General features: G+C 45.8%; 1 pseudogene; it reads right to left on the bottom strand.

The window, feature by feature from the left end:
- The window catches only part of LOC141573534 (SCAN domain-containing protein 1-like), a 44,813-nt pseudogene extending 33,659 nt beyond the window's left edge, over positions 1-11,154 (bottom strand).
- Positions 11,155-23,354: the final 12,200 nt, after the last annotated feature.

Below are 23,354 nucleotides of genomic sequence, written 5' to 3'. Positions count from 1 at the left end.
GGCTGCTTTGTAAGAAGTGAGGGAGTTGTATAAGACCCATCGCGGTCAGACCCCCAAGCCCTGACTCCCTTTGCCCACCTCCTTTCCCTCTTCCCAGCCTCTGCCTTCCTCTTCCAGGACTGCCCGCAGTGGTGTCCAAGCCCAGGGCTGTGTAGCCAGCCTCCGGTGTGTTACTGCAGGGTGCTTTGCCTGGAAAAGCCCTCCTGGGGTGAGTGAGACTCTGCCGACTCCTCTGGGTGCCTTTTCTGGGCTTGCCCCCTTTGGCAGCCCCTTTCTGGCCCCAGGTCTCTCTTCCTCCAGGTTCTCAGCAAGGCTGTAAGACCCCCAGCTTCTCCCTGAGCCTCTTCTCCCTGAAAGCAGCGCACTGCATTTTAAAGCTTTTCTCGTCTGCCCACTTATTTAGGGGAACAGACCTGAATAAAAATGATGAGCGTTTTCATTGTAATATCTTTCCTAGATTTTTAAACACTTGCAAAGGCTGTCTTGTGTTGTGCTGGCACTGAGTGGGGCCTTGCAAGGGAATGAGTGAGGGGAGAGGGTCTGTGGGGAGGGATAGAAGCAAGAGAAAGCACTTCCAGTCGGAGAAGCGAGGGGTGGAGCTGCAGGCTGGGCTGAAGTCTTGGAAGCCTTCAGGCTCAGAAGAATAGAAAGTGTTTGAATCCATGGTGAGGAGACAGAAGCAGAGAACAGGATAATCTCGCCAGCAAATGAGGCAGACTAGGGTTCAGAGCAGAACACAGGAGGGGCTGACTTGACTCAGCAGACGATGCCTATGAAAGGGCCAGCTGTGAGCCGTCCTGCAGGTCCTGGGTGCACATGGGAGCACGGCCGCCCTCTCCCAGGCCCCTGTCTCTAACACTTGTCAAATACACACCAAATAGTTCTTTTGGGTTGTCTGTTGGTTTTCAAAAGCAAATCTTCAAAAGAGGGTGTGAACAAATCATCTATGAATGTGGAATTTTCCATTTTTCAAAACATTAGGTCAAACCAAGTGTAATTCCCAACACTTCTCTGCTTTGGATCTACAAAAACAGCAAGTTGCAGGTCATAATCGTAAAACTACACACATACACAGATGCACGTGAACGGGTACTGCTGGGTACAGACAGGCTTTCATTACCAGGGGTTGGCAAACAGGCTCTGAAAGGCCAGGCCTGCCACAGATAACTGCTGTCACTGACACTGTGACAGGGCATCTGGAGTTTTTCTCAGAATTTTAAATTGAACTGAACAAGTTTGCCCAATCTCCTTGGCTTACTCTGTGCCTTCTTCTGGAGAAACTGTGTTGCTTCTGATTTCTCCAAAAAATGCCCCCACCCTTGGTGGAATGGGCCCCCCAGGCCTGTCTCAGGGATCCAGTAATTTTGCTGGGGTCAAGTTCTCTTTGCTGTAAAGCTCACGGTAGTTTTGGAGATGAAAGCCACACTTTGAATTATTTTGTGAATTGCTATAGTCAACTTACATGTTGGCTGTAACTGTCTGGGGGGCACCCAAAACCTGGTTGTCAAAAGTTCACCTGGATTTGGTGCTTTTCAATCATTGTCCTGTGCCCGCTGACCCTGTGACATCCTGAGATGTCAGTGAGCAAGAAGGAAAACAGTAAGAGGCTAGATGTCCCTGAGAATGTGGCAGAGTGTGAAAACCCCACCCAGGCTGGAAGAGTAGGTTCAGGGCCCTTGTCAGTAAAACAGCAGGAGGCATAAAGTTTCAATGAGGCTGATGATAGAAAGACCTGGAAAAGTCCAGAAGCCTGGGTAGAAGAGTGTTTGGTTTATGAGTATTCATGTGGAATGCAATCTGTTGTGATGGGGTGATGCCTTCTTTAACTATCTTAACATATCTTACCTTCATTTGCTAGCTGTGTGACCTTAGGCAAGTTACTCAGCCTCTCTGAGCCTCAGTTTCCTTATCTGTAAAACTCCTACATCATGGGGTGGCAGTGAGCATCTGATGGAGAAAGGTAAGTGGAAACGTGCTATAACCGTTAAAGCTGTATGTGGCTGCCATGTGTGATGAACAGTGACAGTTCTCTCCCTGGAGGCCAGTTAAGGGAGAGAAGAGGTAGTTCCTCTGAGACTTTGAGAATCAGACCATCAGGGAGTGATTCCAGTAGCCTACGGAAGAAGAATGGACTGCAATTCTGGGTGGATGGACAGGAAGGGAGCAGGGTTGCTAGGGAACCAGCCTCAGTCCTGCTGGGATGAAGGATGTGATGCAGGATGCCAAATATTCATGATCAATTCAGGCTCTTCTGAGCTGCCAGCGACTGAGAGTTCCCTGTGCACCGCCAGGACCACTTCAGCCTGCTCTTCTCTCGGTGCTCTGGAAACACAGAGACCCCAGAAGGATCTCCCTTACAGACAATTTTCCAAGAGCTTAGAGATAGTATGTTGTGGTATAGTGTTTCCCAAGCATCGATGACCACAAAACATTTTAGAAATCATCATGTAGCAATATACAGCAACAGCAATTTGAACACAAATGTTCAATAGCCAACTCTGAAATCTAGAATATGCATGTAAATTAACCTGTGACGGTCCTGCTATGAGCGTCTGTGGTACCAGGTCCAAGCATTTCCCCTCTTAAAGCATTTATCTTCCGTGCAAAAAAATTTTTTAAACAATTAAACAATTAAAAAAATTTTTTTATTTAAGTATAGTTGACTTACAATATTATATTAGTTTCAGGCATACAACACAGTGCTTTGATATTTTTTACAGATTATACTCCATATAAAGCTATTATAAAATATTGGTTGTGTTCCCTGTGCTGTACATTGTATCCTTGTAAACTTATTTATTTTATATCTTGTAGTTTGTACCTCTTAATGCCCTTCCCCTCTTTTGCGCCTCCCTTCACCTTTCTCCCCACTGGTAAACAGTAATTTAATTTGTTCTTTGCATCTGCGAGTCTGTTTCTGTTTTGTTACATTCATTTCTTTGTTTTATGTTTTAGATTTCACATGTAAGTGAAAACATACAGTATTTGTCTTTCTCTTATTTTACTAAGCATAATATCTTCCAGGTCCATCTATATTGCTGCAAATGGCAAAATATAACTCTTTTTTTTATAGCTGAGTAATAGTCCATCGTATGTGCCTGTATATCTATATCTATATATCTGTATCACATCTTCTGTATCCATTCATCTATTGATGGACACTTAGACTGCTTCCATATCTTGGCTGTTGTAAACAATGCTGCTATGAACAGAGAGGTGCTTGTATCTTTTTGAATTAGTGTTTTTGTTTTCTTCAGATATATACTCAAGAGTGGAATTGCTGGGTCATATGGTAGTTCTATTTTTAATTTTTGGAATAATTAAACTCATTTCTGCCTTTTCCCTTTATTTTTAGTAAGAAATTCAAATTAAGTGCTCATAGTTATACTTACTTCATCTTTTCTTGGCTGATTTCAACGTGTTGGCTTTATTTATTTTTATTGCAGTATACTTGACTTACAATGTTGTGTTACTTTCTGACGTACAGCAGAGTGATTCAGTTATACATATATAGACATATTCTTTTTCATGTTCTTTGCCATCATAGTTTATTACAGGATATTGAATATAGTTTCCTGTGCTATACAACAGGACCTTGTTATCTAGTCTGTATATAGTAGTTTGTATCTGCTAATCCCGAATTCCCAATTTATCCCTCCCCCTACCTTTCCTCTTGGTAACTATAAGTTTGTTTTCTACGTGAGTGTGAGTCTCTGTTTTGTAAATAAGTTCACTTGTATCATTTTTTTAGATTCCACGTAAGTGATATCATGTTATTTGTCTTCTCTGTCTGAGTTAGTTCACTTAGTATAATAATCTCTAGGTCCATCCATGGTGATGCAAATGGAATTATTTCATTCTTTTTTTATGTTTGAATGGTATTCCATTATGTGTGTATGTATATGTATATCTATCTATCTATCTATCTATCTATCTATCTATCTATCTATCTATCTATCTATCTATCTATGTGTGTGTGTTTTAAAAATAAAAGAGACTCAGTGGATATGCATAGTCCTTGCTCTTAATCAGCTAAAGAAAATCAGGTAGAGGATGACACAGTATAGTTAAAATATAGGAGGGAAAACCATGAATCAGGATGAGAAGGTAAATCAAAAGAATAAAGAAATGAAAAGATCGTTTTGTACGTATAAAGCCACTTTTAAAAAGAACAATGTAGCCAGAAGAGAATAACAGTGAAACATGAAGTGGGACAACATCGTGTTTCTTAATGAAAACAACTAAACAAATTTGTGGGGTATTTAAAAAATATTTACCAAACAAACTGAAGGGAAAATATTATTTCTAATATTTGGTTGCAAACCGCATAAACCAGCTTGAGGCAATTTAACTGAGAAAAGGGGATTACAGATCCACCTGAGTTCCTTCTGGAAGTCAAGCCCAGTCAGAGGGTCTGGTGCCAGGGTCGGAAGGCTTGCCAAAATTTGTCTTTTCTTTCAACTTCTTTCTACTCATCAATGGCTTCTTTATCTGCTCAGGTGGGTTTTCTCTGCTTCTCAGAGCATGTGTCAGAAGATGGCCTCTCTCCAAATGCCAGGTGAATATCCCTTCGGTTCTCTCCACATTCAGAGGCTCTGGATCCACTCCCCAATTTCTGGGAGGGGGAATCAATTGGTCCAGCTTGGACAAGGTGTCCCCATGGCCCCATCAGCTACTGGGGGGTCTCAGGGCAGGGCCATCTGGTGGGCTGATGAAATTGCTCTATGGAGGGCGGAAGGTGACATGGATCCAAGCCCGCAGTGGTGGGACCAGCAGCTACCCAAAGGCTGGGGCTTCTCCTCTGGAGACCTGCCTGTTGCTTATAAGCCAAAGGGCTGCTCTGGCCTCCCTGAGCATGGCTGTAATCGATTTCGCTTTAGAGAATTTCATGACCCTTCTTGAGATAATAAAAAGGACTAACATAAAATTCTCCCAAACAAAATCAGTTTCTTTTCTTTTCGACCAGCATACAGAGGCAGTGTGCTGTTCCTCTGAGTAAGCAGACCCCTGGAGCGTGGAGCCCAGGGCCCAGGGGAGGCAGGCAGGAGGGCGTTCGTGCCAGTGTGGGGCAGGTTTCAGGTGGCATTCTGAATCATGGGGGTCTGACTTGCATGACTCTCCTAAGCATTTGCTCTATTTCTTGGTCCAGCAGGTTTTCTACTTTTCCTGATGGAAGTCTTTGACGTTGGCTGGCTTCCTAGTGCTAGAGGAGGAAAGGCTGTGCACCTGGGGTTCAGGCTTGGTGGTGACAAGTAAAGGTGGGGTCTCTCAGCTCCTCCATTCATAAAAGGCACACTGTGGGCAGTGGTCAGGAGAATGGCTCCCAGATCTTCAGGTCGGCAGTGAACATCTGGCTGCTGCAGGTGCCACTGACAGCTAAGCAGAAAGACTTTGCTGCAAGAGCAAGGACCAGGTGCCCAGCAGCCTACCTGGAACTGTGTGTCCAAAATCCAGGTGAGCTCCAGCCTCCAGCCCAACCCAACTGGGTGTCCCTATCGACTCCCCAGGTGGAGGATGGAGAATGAGCACCCACCCTGGAGCCAGGCAAAACTCTGTTTGCGTTCCAGTTCTGATTCTTGCTAGTTGTGTGACCTTGGACAACTCAGTCTCAGCTCCCTTGTCTACAAAATGAGGCTAATAATGTATATTTTTTGTTCTATTGCTGTAAGAATCATGAGGCACAGAGCTTAGCTGGGTGGAACGAAGGAGTTATGTTTACCCTAAAGAAACAAAGACATCACACAGTCAGTTAGGAGCAACACCCATGCTTTGGTTTATTCACTGTCTCTCTTTATCTGTGTCCTAGTTCATACCTAAAATTGCTGATTGTTTCTGGGCAAGAGGTTACAACTCTTTTGGCCTCAGTTTCCTGACCTGTAAAATGGGTTGTAAGATAAGATCATCTCTAAGGTCCCTCCTCACACACCCCTTCTGACAATTTTACAGGGAGAGAGAGAGCACAGGGCTGTCTCCAGAAGCTGAAGCTCAGAAAGCTGGAACAACTGGCCCCAAATGACACAGGAAAGAAAAAGAAAAAGTTATAGGCTAAGATCATTTCCAAGGTCCCTCCTGGCAGGGAGGACAGGTACATGGGGTCCTCTGGGTAAAGGGCAAGAGTCCCCCAAAGCCTCGTCAAGGCTGACCACTTACAAGACTGCTAGAAACAGAGGGTGCCCCCCTCTGAAGCCAGTAGTGTGGAAAGACCCAAGCAGCGAGGGAGGATTTTTCTCACTGTGTATGAAGCAAAGAGGCTGCCCTGCCATTTGACTTTCCATATCTTGGGCTTTCCTATTATAGCCTGAAGTTGCCAGTCCAGGAAGACTTGTGAACTACAAATAGTTTCTCAATACCAAGTGCTCTTGAATATGATTTCAAAGATGACTTGTTCATCTGGCAATTTACAACTAGCGCAGAGAATTATCCTTTTATAATGGCTTCTATGTAGTTTTTCAACAGAAAATCCAGTATTATGGAAGATAGTTGACCAGAGGAGCCAGAGCGTCAGTATCACCATAAGATGGCTATTTCTATGGACATCCACGAACCCTTGCTTGTAAATCTCAAGAAAGGGGTTTGGGTATTATACAAGAGCCAATTTATTTTTTCATTGCTTATAAAGTTCAGCCCAGGGTAGTCATGTGACAATGATCAGACATTTTTCTTGGGCCCACAGGCTGACTGCAGGCCTCTTGGAGTGGTCTGTGCATGGGGATGGACCCACGTGTGTGTGCTGAATGATGGGTGCCTTTAGAGCCTGCACTGTGTAGGGGAGAGAACACTGGAGCTGGAGACAGAAACCCGCAGGCTCAGTCCTGGCATGTCTCCTTCTCTTCTGTGCGGTTTGGGGCCAGATGTTTCATCTCTCTGAGCTCCAGTTTCTTGGTCTATAACATAGGGACACAGCCCTGTGCTCCCTCCCTGTAAAATTATCAGAAGGGGTGTGTGAGATAACATATGCTAAAAATGCTTTGCGCTCTGTAAAGCACCTTGGACAACAATATATGAGAGATATTCTGCTTATTGCAACCACTGTTGCTAATTGATTATTATAGGTACTTGTCAATGAGAATCAGCCTTTGGGGTGAAAGACACGATTCAGAGAGGACTTAGGGGACTCTAGGGAAACCTGTTTACTTTGTTACACCATTTATACATGGTCACCCCGCTAGGAAGTGGTGGGGTCAGGCTTTGACCTTGCCTATACTCATGCAAACTCAGATTCCCCAGTGGTTTTTGAACAATGCTCTGTAGAACCTTAGATTGCTTGTAGAGATTTCAGGGATTCTGCAAATGTCTGATTGTCACTGTTGCAGATGCTGAGGAGGTAGCAGTGGGATTATTACTTAGTGTCCCAGTGACAGATCTTGTATCAACAGGTGGAATTTGAATCCATATCCACACCTGGCTCAGTGTATCCTTGGTTACTTTGGTTATCCCCAAATACGAACATCCAGAAATGTCCATAAACATCACGCATCATAACGTCTGGGCCTCTCTAATGGCACAGGGTTCCCCTCCTCCCTTTCCTGGGGTTTGGTGGTCTGCGGAAGAGCATTGTTCAAAGTGTTGATCTAAGTTCCTTAGCCATGTGACATGGGGACATGGTGGAACTCTGGCAGGATGCTTGTCCTTGCAAAGTGCAGGAGTAATTAACGTGGTGAGAGGAGGCGGGGGAGCAATTTGGATTTCATCCCTTGGCAGCCTTGCCTCTTGAGAATACCTTGTGGTTTGGGAAATGATCCTTTAGGCTCACTGTAGCATTTTTCTTTGAATAAATGACAAACATCCATCATGTAATATATCTCTTGCAACATTTCGGCCTGCCACTAATGACCTTATTGGAAAGAACATTTAAGATTTAAACCCCTTATGACAACCTCTAAGCTTGGATACATACATTTGAAATTAAATTAATATGGTCTTAGCCTGCGGCCAAGTAGTAAATCCGAGTTTTCTAGATTTGAGAATCAGCAATTTTCTCCCCCCACCTTCAAATCTTTAAAACAAATGTGCTTAAATCAACTGCTACTGGGTCCTGAAAATACAGTTAGATGACTTCATCCGTTTTCTGACCAACTGATAGTATATTCTCTGAGGTGTCAAAAGAGTTATTATCTAATTTTAGGAGTCAAGGTTGGAGCAGCAAGTGTCTGTTATTCTCTCTGATAGCTGTACATCAGATTCTAAACTGATGGTCCCTGTGGCTGTGGAAATGATTTAAGTCTGGAGACAAGACGATGAATATTGTAGTGTCATCTGACGGCTTCTGTAAAGTCGAAGTGATGTTGTAGCTTTTATTAGAACTTTTGCTTTAATATACATTCATCTGCAACTCCTTAGTCCAAAGGTTTTAACCTGTGACGGGAGAGATGTGCCTGACTTTGGCATCCTTTCCTTAGGATGTTCAAGTGTGTGCACCATTTGTTCCCTGGCTAGGCCAGTCTATGGTGCTGGCACACTAATGCAGGATTTCTATGCTTTTAGGAAACTGCAGCATCTTCTGAGTTTCTACCAGCTTCTTGAGGAGGGCTAGGGCTCTGGCACTGGAGGGCAGTGGGTGTTGAGATGTCTTCCCTGAGGAAGAAACTGGGTCCTTTATTGAAACGGGGAAAGTATGTGCACTTGCACCATGACATACCAGGTTCTGTGCCAGGCACTGTGGCAGAGGCTGGGCATAAACAGTAAGCAAGACAGATGTGGTCCCTGAGCTCATGGTAGGAGAAAAGAGGTCAGTCAACAGGCAGTTGCTAGAAAGTTGATAAACACTGAGAGAGGGGAGCATAGGGCCTCACGGGGATGTATGGCAGGAGAAACTTAACTAGTCTGGAGTGCTGGGAGGCCTTCCTGGAAGAGGTGCCATTTATGCAGAGACTTGTATGTATCACCTGGAAGCATGGAGCAGGCTATGAAGTGGGGCTGGCTTCTGCTCACACCACCTTGTAGAGGCTGTCGTGGTTGCTTTTATCCAGCCAACTTGTCTTCCCAGGGCTGTGGCCAGAATCATGCCCACCCACAGGAACCTTTCTAAAAAATGTATAGACTGCCTTTCCTCTCCTCTTCCCTTAGATTCCTCTCCCAGGAGGCCCCTGCTTCCTCTCTGTACAAGGATCACTGCTGGGGGGTGGTCTTACTGGCTTCAGATCTCCCAGACAAGCCTAAATTCTAGGGGCCCCTCACCTTAGACCCTCATCCCAGATGGAGGAAGGCTATGTACGAGAGCTCAGACTGTTTTAAGAGTTAGCTTATAGGACATAAAAAGGACCAACACAAGCTCATCAGGGGCGTAGGCTGGCCCTGAGCAAAGCCTTGGGTGTGCTTGGGGTCATGACCAGGACTGTGGACTGGCTGGACCTGAGAGAGATGGTCAGAGCCACAAGACCCTAGAGTCCCAGCAGGCTGAGCCTGGTCAGGGTGCAGATGCTGTGTCCAGGTGGTCTCTAAATTAGGAAGCCCACCAAAGAGTGGGTCCTCGCTGCTGGCTGTGAAAGGACTCACAGCAGTGGCAGAGGGACAGAGTGAAAAGCTGCTTTATTGCTCAGCAAAGGAAAAGGAAAGAAAGTGGTGGAGCTGGGAAAAGGAAAGTGCCCAAGCCAGGAGCCCTCAGCCAAGATGGCTGGTGGAGATGGCTCCAACTCTGGGTGGGGCTACATGGACTTTCATGGGAGGCCTCTGCTATCATGTCTTCCTTCTGGGTATGACAGAGCCAATCACCTTGTCTTCTGTCCTTGTATGGGCTTTTCCAGCTGTTGTCATGGCAATTGTCTACTGTCATGACGCTAGTGGATATGTCATTTTGATACATTACAATGAGCATATAACAAGGCTCAAGGACCACTAGAAGTCAAATCCTTCCCTATCTTGGGCTTGGTTAGTTCTACCAGTTCTTGTTTCCTCTCTTTGTAGCTGCCTCCTGAGACTTAGGTAAGAGTAATTGATTTCTGTTTGAGGGAGGGGCAGGGGTATGATCCCGGGGCCAACAGCCTGGGTAACAGTTTGCAAGATTACTGAAGGTGAGGCTGGGGAAGAGATCTGGTCATCATGCAGGTATCTTTAAAAAAGCTCAGGAACATGCATCAGACAGTGAGTCTGTGACGTCACTGTCCCAATCATTAACTGCTTAAGCCTACTCTTTTATGACTCGGGGAGGTGATAAAATTTTCACATATTCAGATGTAGAAAAGTTATTCTGGCTTATACACGAGTTCACTTGAATTTCATGTTAACAAAAATAGCCTGTTTGTGGCCTATCAAACATACATTTCACATCTGCTTTAATTATTAAAGAAAAGGGCACATTGACCAGAGGAAAGAGTGTCCACGTTAAAAATAAAGATTAAATGCCTCTCTTCCCAGGAAGACAATACTAGTCCCCTCTCGATGATAAGACTCCCTTCCCAGGGGCCAGGGCCATACTGACTCACTGTGTACATGCTGATCTGTTCTTTTTTTTTTTTTTTTTTTTTTAAACCTTGAAGAAATGTATCCCTGACTTGTTAATGCTGCTGTGTTCTGACAACATATAAAACTGTGCGGGAAGCCATGCTTCTCCGGAGCAGCGCCTCAGAGTAATCTGGGAAGAGGGCTTCCGGGCTAGTCCTCAGTTTGGCTCAAATAAAACTCTTTTCTATTTTTATTATTGATTGTTTATTGATTACATTTGTTGACAGATGCCTGAGAGACTTCAGCTTTTCTGTAAACAAGAAGCAGGGGTTGGCACCCCCCCCCCCCAAGAATCCTGCTTCAAGGGTCCTGCTTGGTATCACTTGGTGATGAGGTTTTTGCCAAGTACGGTGCCTGAGAAGAACGGGCCCAGCATTTCAGAGTTAACCAGGAAATGCTGGCTGAATCACCTCAGGACTCCTTTGCAGGCAGGCAGGCCACAGAAGGCCCCCTGGCTTTGCATCTCACTGCCTGTGGGGGTGTCTGTCCAAAGACCCCCTCCCAAAGGGGCTCCCTGCCTTGGTGCCTCCCCTCACCTTCCATTCTGCCTGGGCTCTGTTCCTCCTCCCTGACCCTGTTGATCTGGCTCTTCCCTGGATTTCCAGTCGTGCTTTTGTCCTGGAAGCGGACTCGAGGCCCCTGACTCTGAATCCAGCCTGCTCCCGTGCCCAGACCCTCATGCTGAGCACCCCCAACCCCCTCCGCCCTGAACATGGGGTCCTTGCTCTGGAAAGCTTGGGACAGGTTCCTCGGGACCCCTCCTACCCTCTCAGCACAGGCAAGAACCCCTAGTGAAATATGGAAGTGCTGTGAGAACCCAGCCTGGGGCAGGAGGCGGGAGTGTGGGAGCGGGAGCGGGAGGGAGCTGGGCGGCAGAGCGTGTGGTTGAGGAGGACTCAGCCTCCCGGGATGCTCAGGCCGCGCCTCGGGGAGGCTCCCGCGCCGCCTCCCCCGGCCCTCCCGGACTGGGTGGCGGCCGGCACATTGGAGACCGTTAACACCCGCCGAGGAGGCCCCCGGAAGGATCAGCTGCTGACCTCTCCCCTCTCGCCGGCTCCGGACCCGCTCGGGCTCCGCAGGGACCACGCCCGCCGGCGAGTGCCGGGGCGGGGCGTCTCCTTGACCCGCTCCCGCACCCCTCCCTCACCTAATCCTTCTCTCCATGGGCTCTTCCTCCAAAACGCGCAGGACCTGCTGGCCGTCCACTCCAGCTGCCGCCCACTTGGTCGAGTCACTGTCACTGCAACCTCTCCCGAGACCCCCCGCCGGGGACAGCCCCGTGCAAGTCTCCCGCTCGCCATGCCCTGCCACAGCTGCTGCGCGGTCTTTTACAAGTGGAAATGTGCTCCTGCCGCTTCCATTGAAAGCTTTCCGGCTCATTCACGTAGAATAAAATTTGAGACCCCAACTCCGCCCGTGAGTCGCTTACAATGCGGTCTTTGCTCACATCTCCAGGCTCAATTCAGCTCTGCGCTGCAGACGCCCTGGCTTTCAGTCAGATTTTTATTCCTGCCTTTTTTTTTTTTCTTTCCAGAGAGGCCACTTCAATCTAAGTTAGGGGCCACAGTTACACTCTCTTCTGCTACTCCATCCTTTTCCTTCAATGCACTTACCATGATTTGCGGTAACATACTAACTGGATGATGACTGTTCACCGACTTGCCTGCACACTGTGAGGAAAGGGACAAGGGCTGTTTTATTGAATGACAGACTGACAAAGAAGGACACCCTACCCTGCCGTCCAGTACGATAGCCACTGGCTGGCCACGTGCGGCTATTTAAAATTAAATTAAATTAAATTAAATTAAATTAAAAACTCCATTCCTCAGGCACACCAGTCAGAGTTCAAGTGCTCGGTAGCCATGTGTGGGTAATGGCGGCTGTGCTGGACAGTGCATAACGTGTCCACCACTGTGGAAAGTTCTCCTGGGCTGTGCTGTTGGTTCATTCACTTTGGTGGTTAAGCAATGTCATTTCACTTTTCCATGACTGAATTTACTTTCTATTTCAAGGCCCTATTCTGCTGGGTCTATTTGGGGTCCTTCTCCCTTTTCCTGGGGCGGGACACATGCTAGGAGTCTTGTGTAATGCCAAGGTCTCAGGTGGGGACTTAGTGCCAGACACCCTGTTATTCCCAAGACTTCCTCCTCCTCATCCAGGCATCAGCCCATGAAGGACAACAGTGCTGACAGTCTCATAATGAAAAGGTGTAACTCCGGCCTCCCTCTCCGCCTCCCCGACTCCCTTTCATTCCCCAGAGGGACCCCTTTCCATTTTAAAAAGCTGTTTCTCCAGGTTCATAAATAATGTGTGTCTATGTCTCTCTTTTGGTTTGTCTACTTTAAACATTCTCTACTTCCTTCCTGTTCTGGCAGATGAGATTTAAAAAATTTTTGTTTGCCCCCTTCAACTCTTTTATCCTTTCAATTCAGTTATATTATAGTTTTTTGGCAATAGAAAATATTTTATTATTATAACTATACTATTATTGTTCACTGTTGAATGCACTATGATCCTAGGTCCTTTCTTGAACAACTCTTAAAAAGTTAGTGATTGTGACATATTGTTTCCTGTTTTCTTTGCATTTCTCCTCACATCCTCCAAAGAGTCAGTGTAACAGTTTTTGGTACAAATTTTCATGTCTCCCCTCTGGAGACACTCCTCTTGGAGTCCTCCTGCTCCAGCTCCCTAGGCTTCTGAGTGCCCATCATCCCGCTTTCCATTTTGGAAGCAGAAGTCTTTCCAGGGAATCTCCAGCTAGTCAGTGCAGCTTTGCTCTTCTTCATGTATCTCCTGTGCTCTCAGTCCACTCAGGTCTTAACGACTTTCAGTTCAAGAACCAAGAACTGACTCACTTATCTTCCGTATTTTGTTATGTGATCCCTTCCCTAAGATGGCTAGCGTGGAAAGACTGCTCAGACTGGTGGACTGAGAAGGACAAAGGATAGAGGAAATGTATGCAGGTGAGACACCCTGATAACTTATCAAAATGTTATTCTGCTACAATAGATAAAAACCAGAAAAATTAAAGATCAGGAACACCGGAAGCATGAGAGAGGAGTTGGGTGCTGGGCCATGACGTGTGCTTTCAAGTTGAAAGTGGCAACCACAAGGAAACTCCAGCCTGAGGGCTGGAAACCAAGAAGAGACAACCTTGGCAGGTTAAGTAGATGAACTCCAAGAAACCCAGGCACCAGCATCTGATGACACGGGCAAAATCTAGCTAACGAGGTCATGTAGGCAGCCCACTTTACAGATGGGGAAACTGAGGTCAGAGGAGGAACAGGGCTTGACCAAAGTCACTAAGCCAGTTAAGAGCAGAGATGGAGCCCAAACTTCGGTTTTAACTTTGGTGCTTTTATCATTGTACCACGACGCCTTCTACATTCTTATGACAGCCCTCCTTTTTTTGTTTTTTTATAAGTTGGATAATGTTTTTAACAATAATCAATCCACCTCTTTATTTCTGAAGAACAAGAACATGATTTTTTCCAGACGGATTTTCTCTGTGAACAGCCTTGATAATGGCACTTCTGTGAAGGGAATAAGTACAGAAGTTCGGGGAGCCCAGCTTAAAGGCAAACGGTCGTCATTATAACAGGACTTCACAGAGCCTTTACTTCATTAGCCTGCATTGTAGCTCTTCAGGGAGACGTGTGGTCAGTGTGTTAGTTTGCTAAGGCTGCCATAGCAAAAAACACCACAAGGTGGCTTCAACAGCAGAAATTTATTTTCTTGTAGCTCTGGAGGCTGGAAGTCTGAGGTTAGTTTTTGGCAGGGGTGATTCCTTCTGAGGCCTTGCCTTTCAGAGGGCTGCCTTCTCGCTGTATCTTTCTTCACACGGCCTTTTCTTCATGTGAGTGCCTCCCTGGTGTCTCTCTGTGTATCCAATTTCCTTTTCTTATAAGGACACCAGTCAGATTAGATTAGGGCACAATCTAAAGGCTTCACTTACATGCCTGAAAAGCTCTGTCTCCAAATACAGTCATACTCTGAGGGACTGGGGGTTAGGGCATCCACATGGGAATTTTTTTTTTGGGTGGGGGAAGACACAATTCCGCCCATAATAGTCAGTGTTTCCCCATCTTAGTAGGAAATGGTGCTTTTGAGAAGCAAAATAAACAGGCCACAGCTGAGAAGACGGATGACCCTGTACCATGTCTACAGTTTGATGTGGCTGATAACGATGAAAATCAGGAGCATGTGGTGGCGGGTGTCTAGGGGAGGAGGTGGAGCTGGGTAAAAAGAACAGTTGTTTGCTTTTGTTTTTCAAAGAATACAGGGTGGCTCGTGCACACAGAATGAGAGGAAGGGCACTGGGAGCTGAGTCCCTGTGTGTTTGTCTCTGTCTGTCTCGTGGTGTCTGTCTCATCTCTAACTCTCTCTGCTTGGTTTCGTTTAATTTCATTTCATTTTCCATGACCCCCAAAGCAAGAGTATGTATCTTGTCATCTCCAGTGTAAAAAGACCCTCATTGCCCCAGCTCAGGTCACATTTGTTGAAGGATATGTGATTCTTTTTTGGCTGCAGATTAGATATAATCCAGGAGTAGGGAATGAAGGAGTGTGGGGAAAATACAGATAACAGCCAGTGCAGAGAAGGCAGAGCCTTATCATGTTGCAGTGATAGTGAAGGCAGGACACAGTGGTCCAGCCTCAGGGCGTGCAGAACTGTTGGGGGAAAGCAATGTCTTCCGGCATCTATGTTGTATGCGTCAGGGCTTGCTCTGTGTTCTTTTAGGTGACGATCCATCAGGTGCAGCCACTAGAGGAGGAGACACTCAGAGGCTCAGGAAAACACAGTTTGTTATCCTCACAGGTCCTAGAAACAGGATGCACGGCATTCCATGCAGGGTCACACGGGGAAGCACCAGCATCGATCAGGAGGCAGAAGGGCTGGAACAAGGGGAGAGCCTCAGTCACAGTCTTTATTAGTTTCCCTTGGTTTCCACTGAGACTACCCTCCTGGCTCAGAAGAATGCCCTCCTGGCCATCCCCTGGGAGGACACCTGCTATTCTGGCTTTCCCAATTACTTCGCAGAGTTAAGTCTCTTATTAGTCTTGTTTCTAGAAATTTTGTCCTTGCAGGCAACAGAGAAAGAAATCAATGAACTGAAGGGTCCATTTAGCATTGAGGCCAATTTAAAGTGAGAAAGTACAAGGATAAATGTCTATGCAAATTGGGGATCTTTTCTTCAATTGTGTTTGCATGAATGACTCATGGCCAAAGACTTCCCTCTAGAGAAGGTTGAGTTTCTTTTTTTTTCCTTTACTTATCCCAGAGGCAGTATAATTGACATGAAATTTATTGGTTCACTTAATAGTTTAGCCCATTTCCCAAAGCAGATCCTAAATTTAAAAAACAACAACAGCAACGCAGTTTCACAGTTTTTGAGTTGTACAGTGGTTGATCACCCATAATTTCAGAGATACTATGTGGTAGGCAAGAGAGGCCTTTGATCAGATTTAAACAGACATCTTGAATAGAGTCTGAAATGGGAAAAGAGAGCAGTGCTGCTCTCTGATTCTGCAAAAATAAAACTAATTTGCCTTGAAAAAACTTATCTCAACTTCTTTCTCCTTTCATATTTTCAAGTTAAATAGGATTAAATCCTAATCAGCCATTCATTATACACTTGCCAAATATGTAGACTTAGACTTGGCTGAGAGTCAGATAGCCTCATGGCCAAATTGAGTGTCAGGTGCTTTGATTTACAGGGAACTTTGGGAGCTGCTTGTGGTATCATTTTTTCCTGCTCAGAAAAATGTGTCTTTTTTCCCCCTCTCATAATTTAGAACGCCATCTCTCATGTCTAAAGACAGCATATAACTTTTGAGAATGCAGAGCATGGCCAGAGATATTGGAATGCATAGCATAAGGCCACATAAAAGGAATACATAAATTCAAAATATCTAAAATCAATGGTGACTCACAAAGTTCTACTGATTTATTTTCTGATATTTATTTTAACTTCCATTTCAAAATTTGAGAACCCACAGAACAAATATTTGGTTTCTTTTTGCCACCGTGGAGATATTTTAAAAACTAAGAAACTGCTTTCCAAGTGGCCAAGCTCCAGTGGTAAACAAAGTCCTTTCCTAACTGGGTGACCTGGGGACTGAGATGTCAGAGTAGGTAACGGAGAGAGAAATGAGATTTCGTCAGCTACCCTGTTACCTCCAGAGCATGGTCAGATGGTTTTTATTGGATGGAAATAAAAATGTCTGTCTATCTGTCTGTCTGTCTGTCTATCTATCTATCTATCTATCTATCCATCTATCTATCTAGGCACAAGAATTTTGGCTAAAATAAGACCAGGAGGACCTTTATGCTGAGGTCTTGGTAAAGGGAAGCACAAGGGATGAATGTAGGTACATAGCTGGCTCACTCTACCCAGAATACAGAACAAGTTCTGTATTCATAACCTATGACTGCCCTAAAGGGACAGATTAAAATTCAAGGCATACAGATCCTTGGCTGTTTGATTTCGGACACAGAAATTGGAAACTGGCTGATAAACACATGCAGCATGCATCCTACTCCCATTGCTTCTGTGTTCTGTTAAGCTGGGCTCGGCAGAGAGGCAGAACCCTGTCAACTCTGGCCTGGAAGGATCCCCTCTTTCCTCCCTGATGGGCAGGAGTCTCATTGTCTCTATCAAGGGTCAATAAAAAACATATATCCAAAAAAAAAAAAAGAAACTTCTAAACTATCCCCGTTTCTCCACTGTGTTTGAAACAAATGAGGTCTAGAGGGGGCCAGATGGGAGCAAGCTCACGCTTATTTTGCTGCCTTTCCAGGGACTGGGAGAACGCGGGGGAGGCTTGCCTACACACTGATGTCGCTTTCAGGAGCAGCTATGTGGTCACAAGGCCCCCAGGCTCTGAGTGAGAAATGACAACATTTATATCCCCAGGGCATGGTGACTCCATCCCCCACAGTTCTGAGGTCTTTCATTGATCAGAATCTCTCTCTTTCTCTGCCTGCCTTTTAATCCTTGGCTTTTTGAGGTCAAGACTCAGTTCCATATTTCCTTAAATGGGAACACTTTGCATTAATTATTGAAATGCCAGACAGCAGGACTTAGGTTACTTTTCTTGCCAGACAGTGAGTATCTTAGGTCTGAGGGCATAAAAGGACATTCCTAAAGTCCTAAGCATAGGTGCTCTTGTTCATGTTCTGAGCTTCCTGGACCCTTAGAGGAAATGGACAGCTTTGCTTAGAGTCTGGGCCCTGTAGGCGTCTTTACTATATGCAGCCGGCAGCTGTAGGTCAAGGAAGTGGGACTTTGTGATTAGCAGTTGATATAGTTCTCATTCTTAATGATTAGGCAGTTTATTATTCATGATTCTTGAGTACCTTAAGCACTAATAAAACTAATCATTACTTTTGAATTTTAGCAGAGCTCTGTATCCCTTTTAGAGATGTGTGGTTATCAAGTGCATGTGTTTCAGAGTGAGTGTCCAGCCCATGCCCAAGCATGTTTTGGTAAATGTGCTTTCCCCCCAGGTGTGGACCCCTAAAAGCCTATGTCTGTGCTGCATGCTCTTGGCCCCTTAACCACACACAGCTGAATGAGCCAAGGCTGGACACCCGACTCAGGGAGGCTGTTATGAACCAAGTGTTTGTGTTCCCCCGTGCTTCATATGTTGAAACCCTAATGTGACGGCACCAGGAGGCAGGGCCTCTGGGAGGTAGTTAGGATGAGGTGAGGTCATGAGCATGGAGCCCTAGTGAGTGGGACTAGTGCCCATGTAAGAGTTGCAAGGGGCTTTGCTTCCTCTTTCTCTTCCCACCTTGTGAGGAGACAATGAGTAGCCAGCAGTCTACGGCCCAGAAGAGGGTTCTCACCAGAACCCAACCATGCTGGCACCTTGAACTTGCACTTCCAGCTTCCAGAACTGTGAGAAATAATTTTGTGTTGTTATATGCCACGCAGTCTGTGGCACTTTGCTGCAGCAGCCCTGACTGACTAACACAGGGATCTACGACGCATGAAGCCAATTGATGGTTTCTGCTGGTAAACTGAATAAAAGGCTGTAGAAAGTGGCTGGATGAGATGATACTGGACAAGGAAAGGTCACACAACGTTGGGGCCAGAGATTGTGCCAAGGCCAGCCAGTCCTGTGGGCAAGTTGAAGGGACTCTGGAGCCTTGCCTAGAAGCTGGTCTTGGGAGAACACGAGTGGAGAGAAGCAGAGGTTTGGGGGTGCATGGTCCAGAGAGGGGCTGCGGGAGTATCCTCAGTCCACTGTCGCCCAGTTTCCTGGGTGCACAGCTGCTCACCTCCATCTAGTTTGAGTGGGTTTCTCCTCCTTGCGAACAAACAATCCCTGACCAGAAGAATGGCCTCTGGTGGCTGGAGGTGACCACAGGTCACAGGGCTAGGAATAGTCAGAGTGTCAGTGTGAAGATTTGCAGGTTCCATGTGGGCCAGAAGAGTCGGCCTGGGAGCCAGAGTGTGCCGTTTATACCAGGCAGGGCTGCTGTGCAGCGGTCTCTCTGGGCACAGGTGTCCTGGCAAAAGCGGGTAAGAGAAAACAATGGAAGCCTGAAGACCCAGTGGCTTCCAGGCACTGGTTAGGTGCTGTAAACGCATGTCTTCTTTTGTCCTTTGGAAGCTGTAGTAGGTAGAATAATGGACTCCCAAATGTGTCTACCTCCTAATTCCCAGAACTTCTGAATGGAATTTTATATGGCAAAAGGGACTTTGCAAATGTGGCTGAGCTAAAAATCTTGAGACGAAGACTCTTCTGGATTATCCAGGTGCATCTGATGTAATTACAAGGGTCCTCATAAGAGAGAGACACGAGGGTCAGAGGCAGAGGAGAAGGCAATGTGATGAAGTGGAGATTGGAATGACGCACTTTGAAAGTGGTGGTGGTGGTGGGGGGCACAAGACAAGGAATACGGGTGGACACTAAAAGCTGAAAAAAGCAAGAAAATGGATCTTCCCCTTAGAACCTCCAGAAGGAACCAGTCCTGTCAATACCTGGACTCTAGCCCAGTAAATTAGAATTCAGACTTCTGACCTCCAGAACTGTGAGAGAATAAATCTGTGTTATTTTAAACCACTAAGTTTGTGGTAATTTGTTATAGCAGCAGTAAAACAGAATTACAAGAATACAGTATTATTCTTGTAATCCCCATCTTTACAAACAGGGAAGCTCAGTGGGGTTGATAACTTGCCCAAGGACACACAGCTAGCGAGAGGTGCAGCATAGCTTTGGTCCGAGACTGTCAGACTCAGAACCTCTGCCTTTCCTACTATCTGACTTTGCTGCCTGAGGAAGCTCCTTTCCTAAGCACATCTTTGAACAAAATAAAGGCTCTAACTGTGTCCAACAGGTTAATGCAGGGCTACCTGGGGCCAGAGTATGGGTGTGATGTCCTCTCAATATCACTCCTTTCAGCAGTGCCAGGAGGTATATTTTTGCCAACCGTGCAGATGTGCATGTAACCTCCTGTGGCCTCAGCGGCTGGGTCCTCCCAGCTAGACCTGGCACTGGGGTCTTGCAAATGTCCATTTCTTTGAAGATGCAGGAGTAGGTCTGATTTATTATGATGCATTGCCCAATTTCATGCCAAATGATTCGGTTACAGTTACCCCCAGCATTCAGGAGAGGTTTCCTGCTGGCTCACAGAGATGAGACCGGGGGTGGCCTGAAGCTGGTAGGAAAATTTTACCTTATTATTTATTGGAGGAGAAAATGGAATTTCTCCTCCTTTAGAGTAGCTTAGTTAATCACTGCTTGTGGGAGAAGAGGGAGGAAAAACCTGCCTGTTTCCAAAGCGAAGCCAGATTTTAATGAGGAAATACGGCAATGTTTTTATTGTATTTTGCCTAACTGCCTCGTGCCTGTCAGTCAGCTCAGGGTTACTCCTGCTCTGCTGAAAGGAATGCATGTTTATTGACTTCCCACTAACATAAAAACCGTGGTTCCCATCTATTAAGCACTTACTGTGTGCCAGGCGCTGTGCTAGGCAATTTACAAGTAATCCTTAAACTGAGCCTGCCAAGTAAATGTTACTTTGCTCATCTCATAAACTGGGAAGCAGAGGCTCAGATAAATGAAGGAATTTGCCAAGCAACACCCAATTGGTCAGCTAAGATTCAAACCTAGGCTTTTAAAGAATCTGGAGTGTTTATTGTTTCCACAAGTGATAGAATGTTTTGTTTGTTTGTTTTGTTTTTTGTATTTTTTTTAGATTTTTAAAAATTGAAGTATAGTTGCTTTATAATATTATGTTAGTTTCAGATGTACAGCAAAGTGATTCAGTTATCTATCTATCTATCTGTCCATTTTCAGATTCTTTTCCATTACAAGTTATTATAAGATATTGAATATAGTTCCCTGTGATAGCTTGTTTTTTATTTGTGTATTTTACTGTCTGCTCCTGTATATCCTGCAGTCTCAGCTCAGATGTCATTTTTTTCACACTGTCTTCCTTACACTCAAGTCCAGGTCATCCTTAGAACTGGGTACTTGTCCACCCAGTGCCATGTTTCACACTGTATTGTAACTGTCTGCTCCTTATTTGTGTCCCCACTGGACCATGGATCCATGAGGGCAAAGCCTTTGTCTTTTCACCACTGCATGCCAACTGCCCAGTACAGGGCCGGCGCCCAATGATTGTTTGTTGAATCTGTGCGTGAGTGAATGAAACACACACTCACACAAATGCTGTCATTGAAAATTATCATGAACTTTAAGATAGTATCTGTGGGAGGCACCATAGTTTACAAAGTGTGTTCAGATACTATCACTTAAAAATGCGGGATTCATGAAGGGTGATACAAATGACTGATTATAATGAGTTTATTAAAACAGCTTATTGGTGTTCAGCTAAACCTTAAGTGGCTTTTTGTACCACATGCAAGAAAATTCCCTGAAATCATCAAATTGGCTTCCTTAATGCTGACCTTCCCTGCAAACTGGCACAGAAGGGCGGTAAAAACATTGTTTTGTTCCAGAGTGTATTCAGACTTTTATTTTCAAAGCCTCCCTTTGGATGTGTTCTCCCCATTCACTCATTTGTTTTCTGGCTCAGAATGTATTCCTCTGGGCCTGTTTGAACGCACGCACCTTAAGGGCAGGGCTCTGTCTTCCTCACTACTATATGCTCCGGCACGTTGGACAGCGCTAGCTCAGGGGAGGCTCTCAATTTATATTTGTTGTTTAACTGGTGGGCTCTTCCTAGTCAATAAAATTGGTGAGCGGGTCAGAGAGGGGTGAAAGGTCATGTGCAGGTGCAGTGGGTGGAGAGGTGGGACCTGGGCAGTTAGTACCTCACTCCCTAACGTGCTGCTTATCGAGTTTTACCTGTACTCCTTGGCCCACGGAGCCAGGTGGGGTCATCCACACACCATGCCCCTTACTCCTTTATATTTCCCAAACAGGTCCTGAATGCCAGAGAATGTTCCAGGCAATCACTCAAACCCTCCCTCAGTATTCATTTTTGCCTCTGACCTTCTCTCCCTTTCATTTCGTCTCCTTGTTCTGGCCACAAGCTCTCGTCCTCTGCTTTGATCCTGGCCCATGGTCTTTTCTCGGAGCCAGAGTGCCTGAGTTTGAATTTGATTCACTCACTGTCTAGCTGTGTGGCCTTGGGCGAATTCCACAACCCCTCTGCTCCTCAGTCCCCTCACTGGTGAAATGAGGATAATAGCTGCGCCCCTCAGAAGACTACTGAGAGGATTAGATGGGCAAATATGTGCTTAGACCAGTGCGGGACATGAAACAGGCACTGCATGCCTGTCTGCTGTGATTGCTGCTCTCGTGCTGTTCCACCTGGGCTCTCAATGGGCTGTCAGAGAAGGACAGAGTCTCAGCACAGGGTGGGACCCTTGGTAATGCCCGTGCCGTCTGTAGCAGTGTGCTGATGTGAACTATGGCCAGAAAGAAAGTCTTACCTACCGCTGACCAAGAAAAGTACATGGAGTCCAGGGGGTAAAAGCTGTTTCTTTGCTGCTCCAACTGATCCCCTTTGAATCCATGTTGAGCTCTTGTTGCTGGATGCCGTGGAGGCCCTTTTCTCTCTGACCACTTCCCGCTCTGGGATTCTTTTGGTCCTTCTAGGTTCTCACTTTTTCCTGCTGAGCCCATCCTGCTGAGCTCACCATTGCCCCAACCAGAACCCCAGGTCCTGCGGAACTGTCAGAGTGAGACCTAAAACCAAAAACATGTGCTTCGCCATTATTGACAGCCTCTTACAGGAAAACCTGGGGGCATTATTATTCTAGCAAAGTGCCTCTTTTTCTACCTTACCAAGGACCTCCACCCAGGATGGGGTGAGTGTGGGAAGTGGAAAATGAGGGAGCACCTCATAGATCACCTTTTCTGGGGTGGGGGTGGGGATGCCATCAGCCTGGAGCAAGTGAATTGCTTGTGATCAAGCTGCATCCTAGAGTTTAATTTCAAACTGCAGCTGGAGCATGACTCTGCTACTAAAAACCACCTGCTCTCATCACCATGCAGACCCTGATAGAAAGAGGCATTAATTTACAAGAAGGGTGCCAAGTAGCAGACATGTGTCAATATGGGACTTCCAACTCAGGTGAGGAAATAAATCTCATTTTGGAATTAATGTCATGATTGAAACTTGTTATCTAATTGATCTCTGAGCAAGGTGAGAATGTGACGAAGGTTGTCTGTCTGACATTTTGTTCACTGCCTTCTCTTCCCCACCTCACCCTCTTCTCCCCTATCCTGACCCAGTGAGAACCAGTCTGTCTTCCTTTTTAATGATACCCCAGAGAAAGTTACGCTAAACTAACTTTGGCTCCTCAGGCTTCTGCTTTAACTGTTGTTTTAGCCACAAAGTTGTGCCCTAGGTCTGCCTTGCATCCACATGCTGTGCTCTAGGTCTGTTTCTATTAGCTTCAAATTGCAGAGGCCAGAAACAGGAACCTT

The sequence above is a fragment of the Camelus bactrianus genome, chromosome 16 (assembly GCF_048773025.1).
Source record: "Camelus bactrianus isolate YW-2024 breed Bactrian camel chromosome 16, ASM4877302v1, whole genome shotgun sequence".
Classification (NCBI taxonomy): domain Eukaryota; kingdom Metazoa; phylum Chordata; class Mammalia; order Artiodactyla; family Camelidae; genus Camelus; species Camelus bactrianus.
This window is presented reverse-complemented; position numbering and strand designations above follow the sequence as displayed.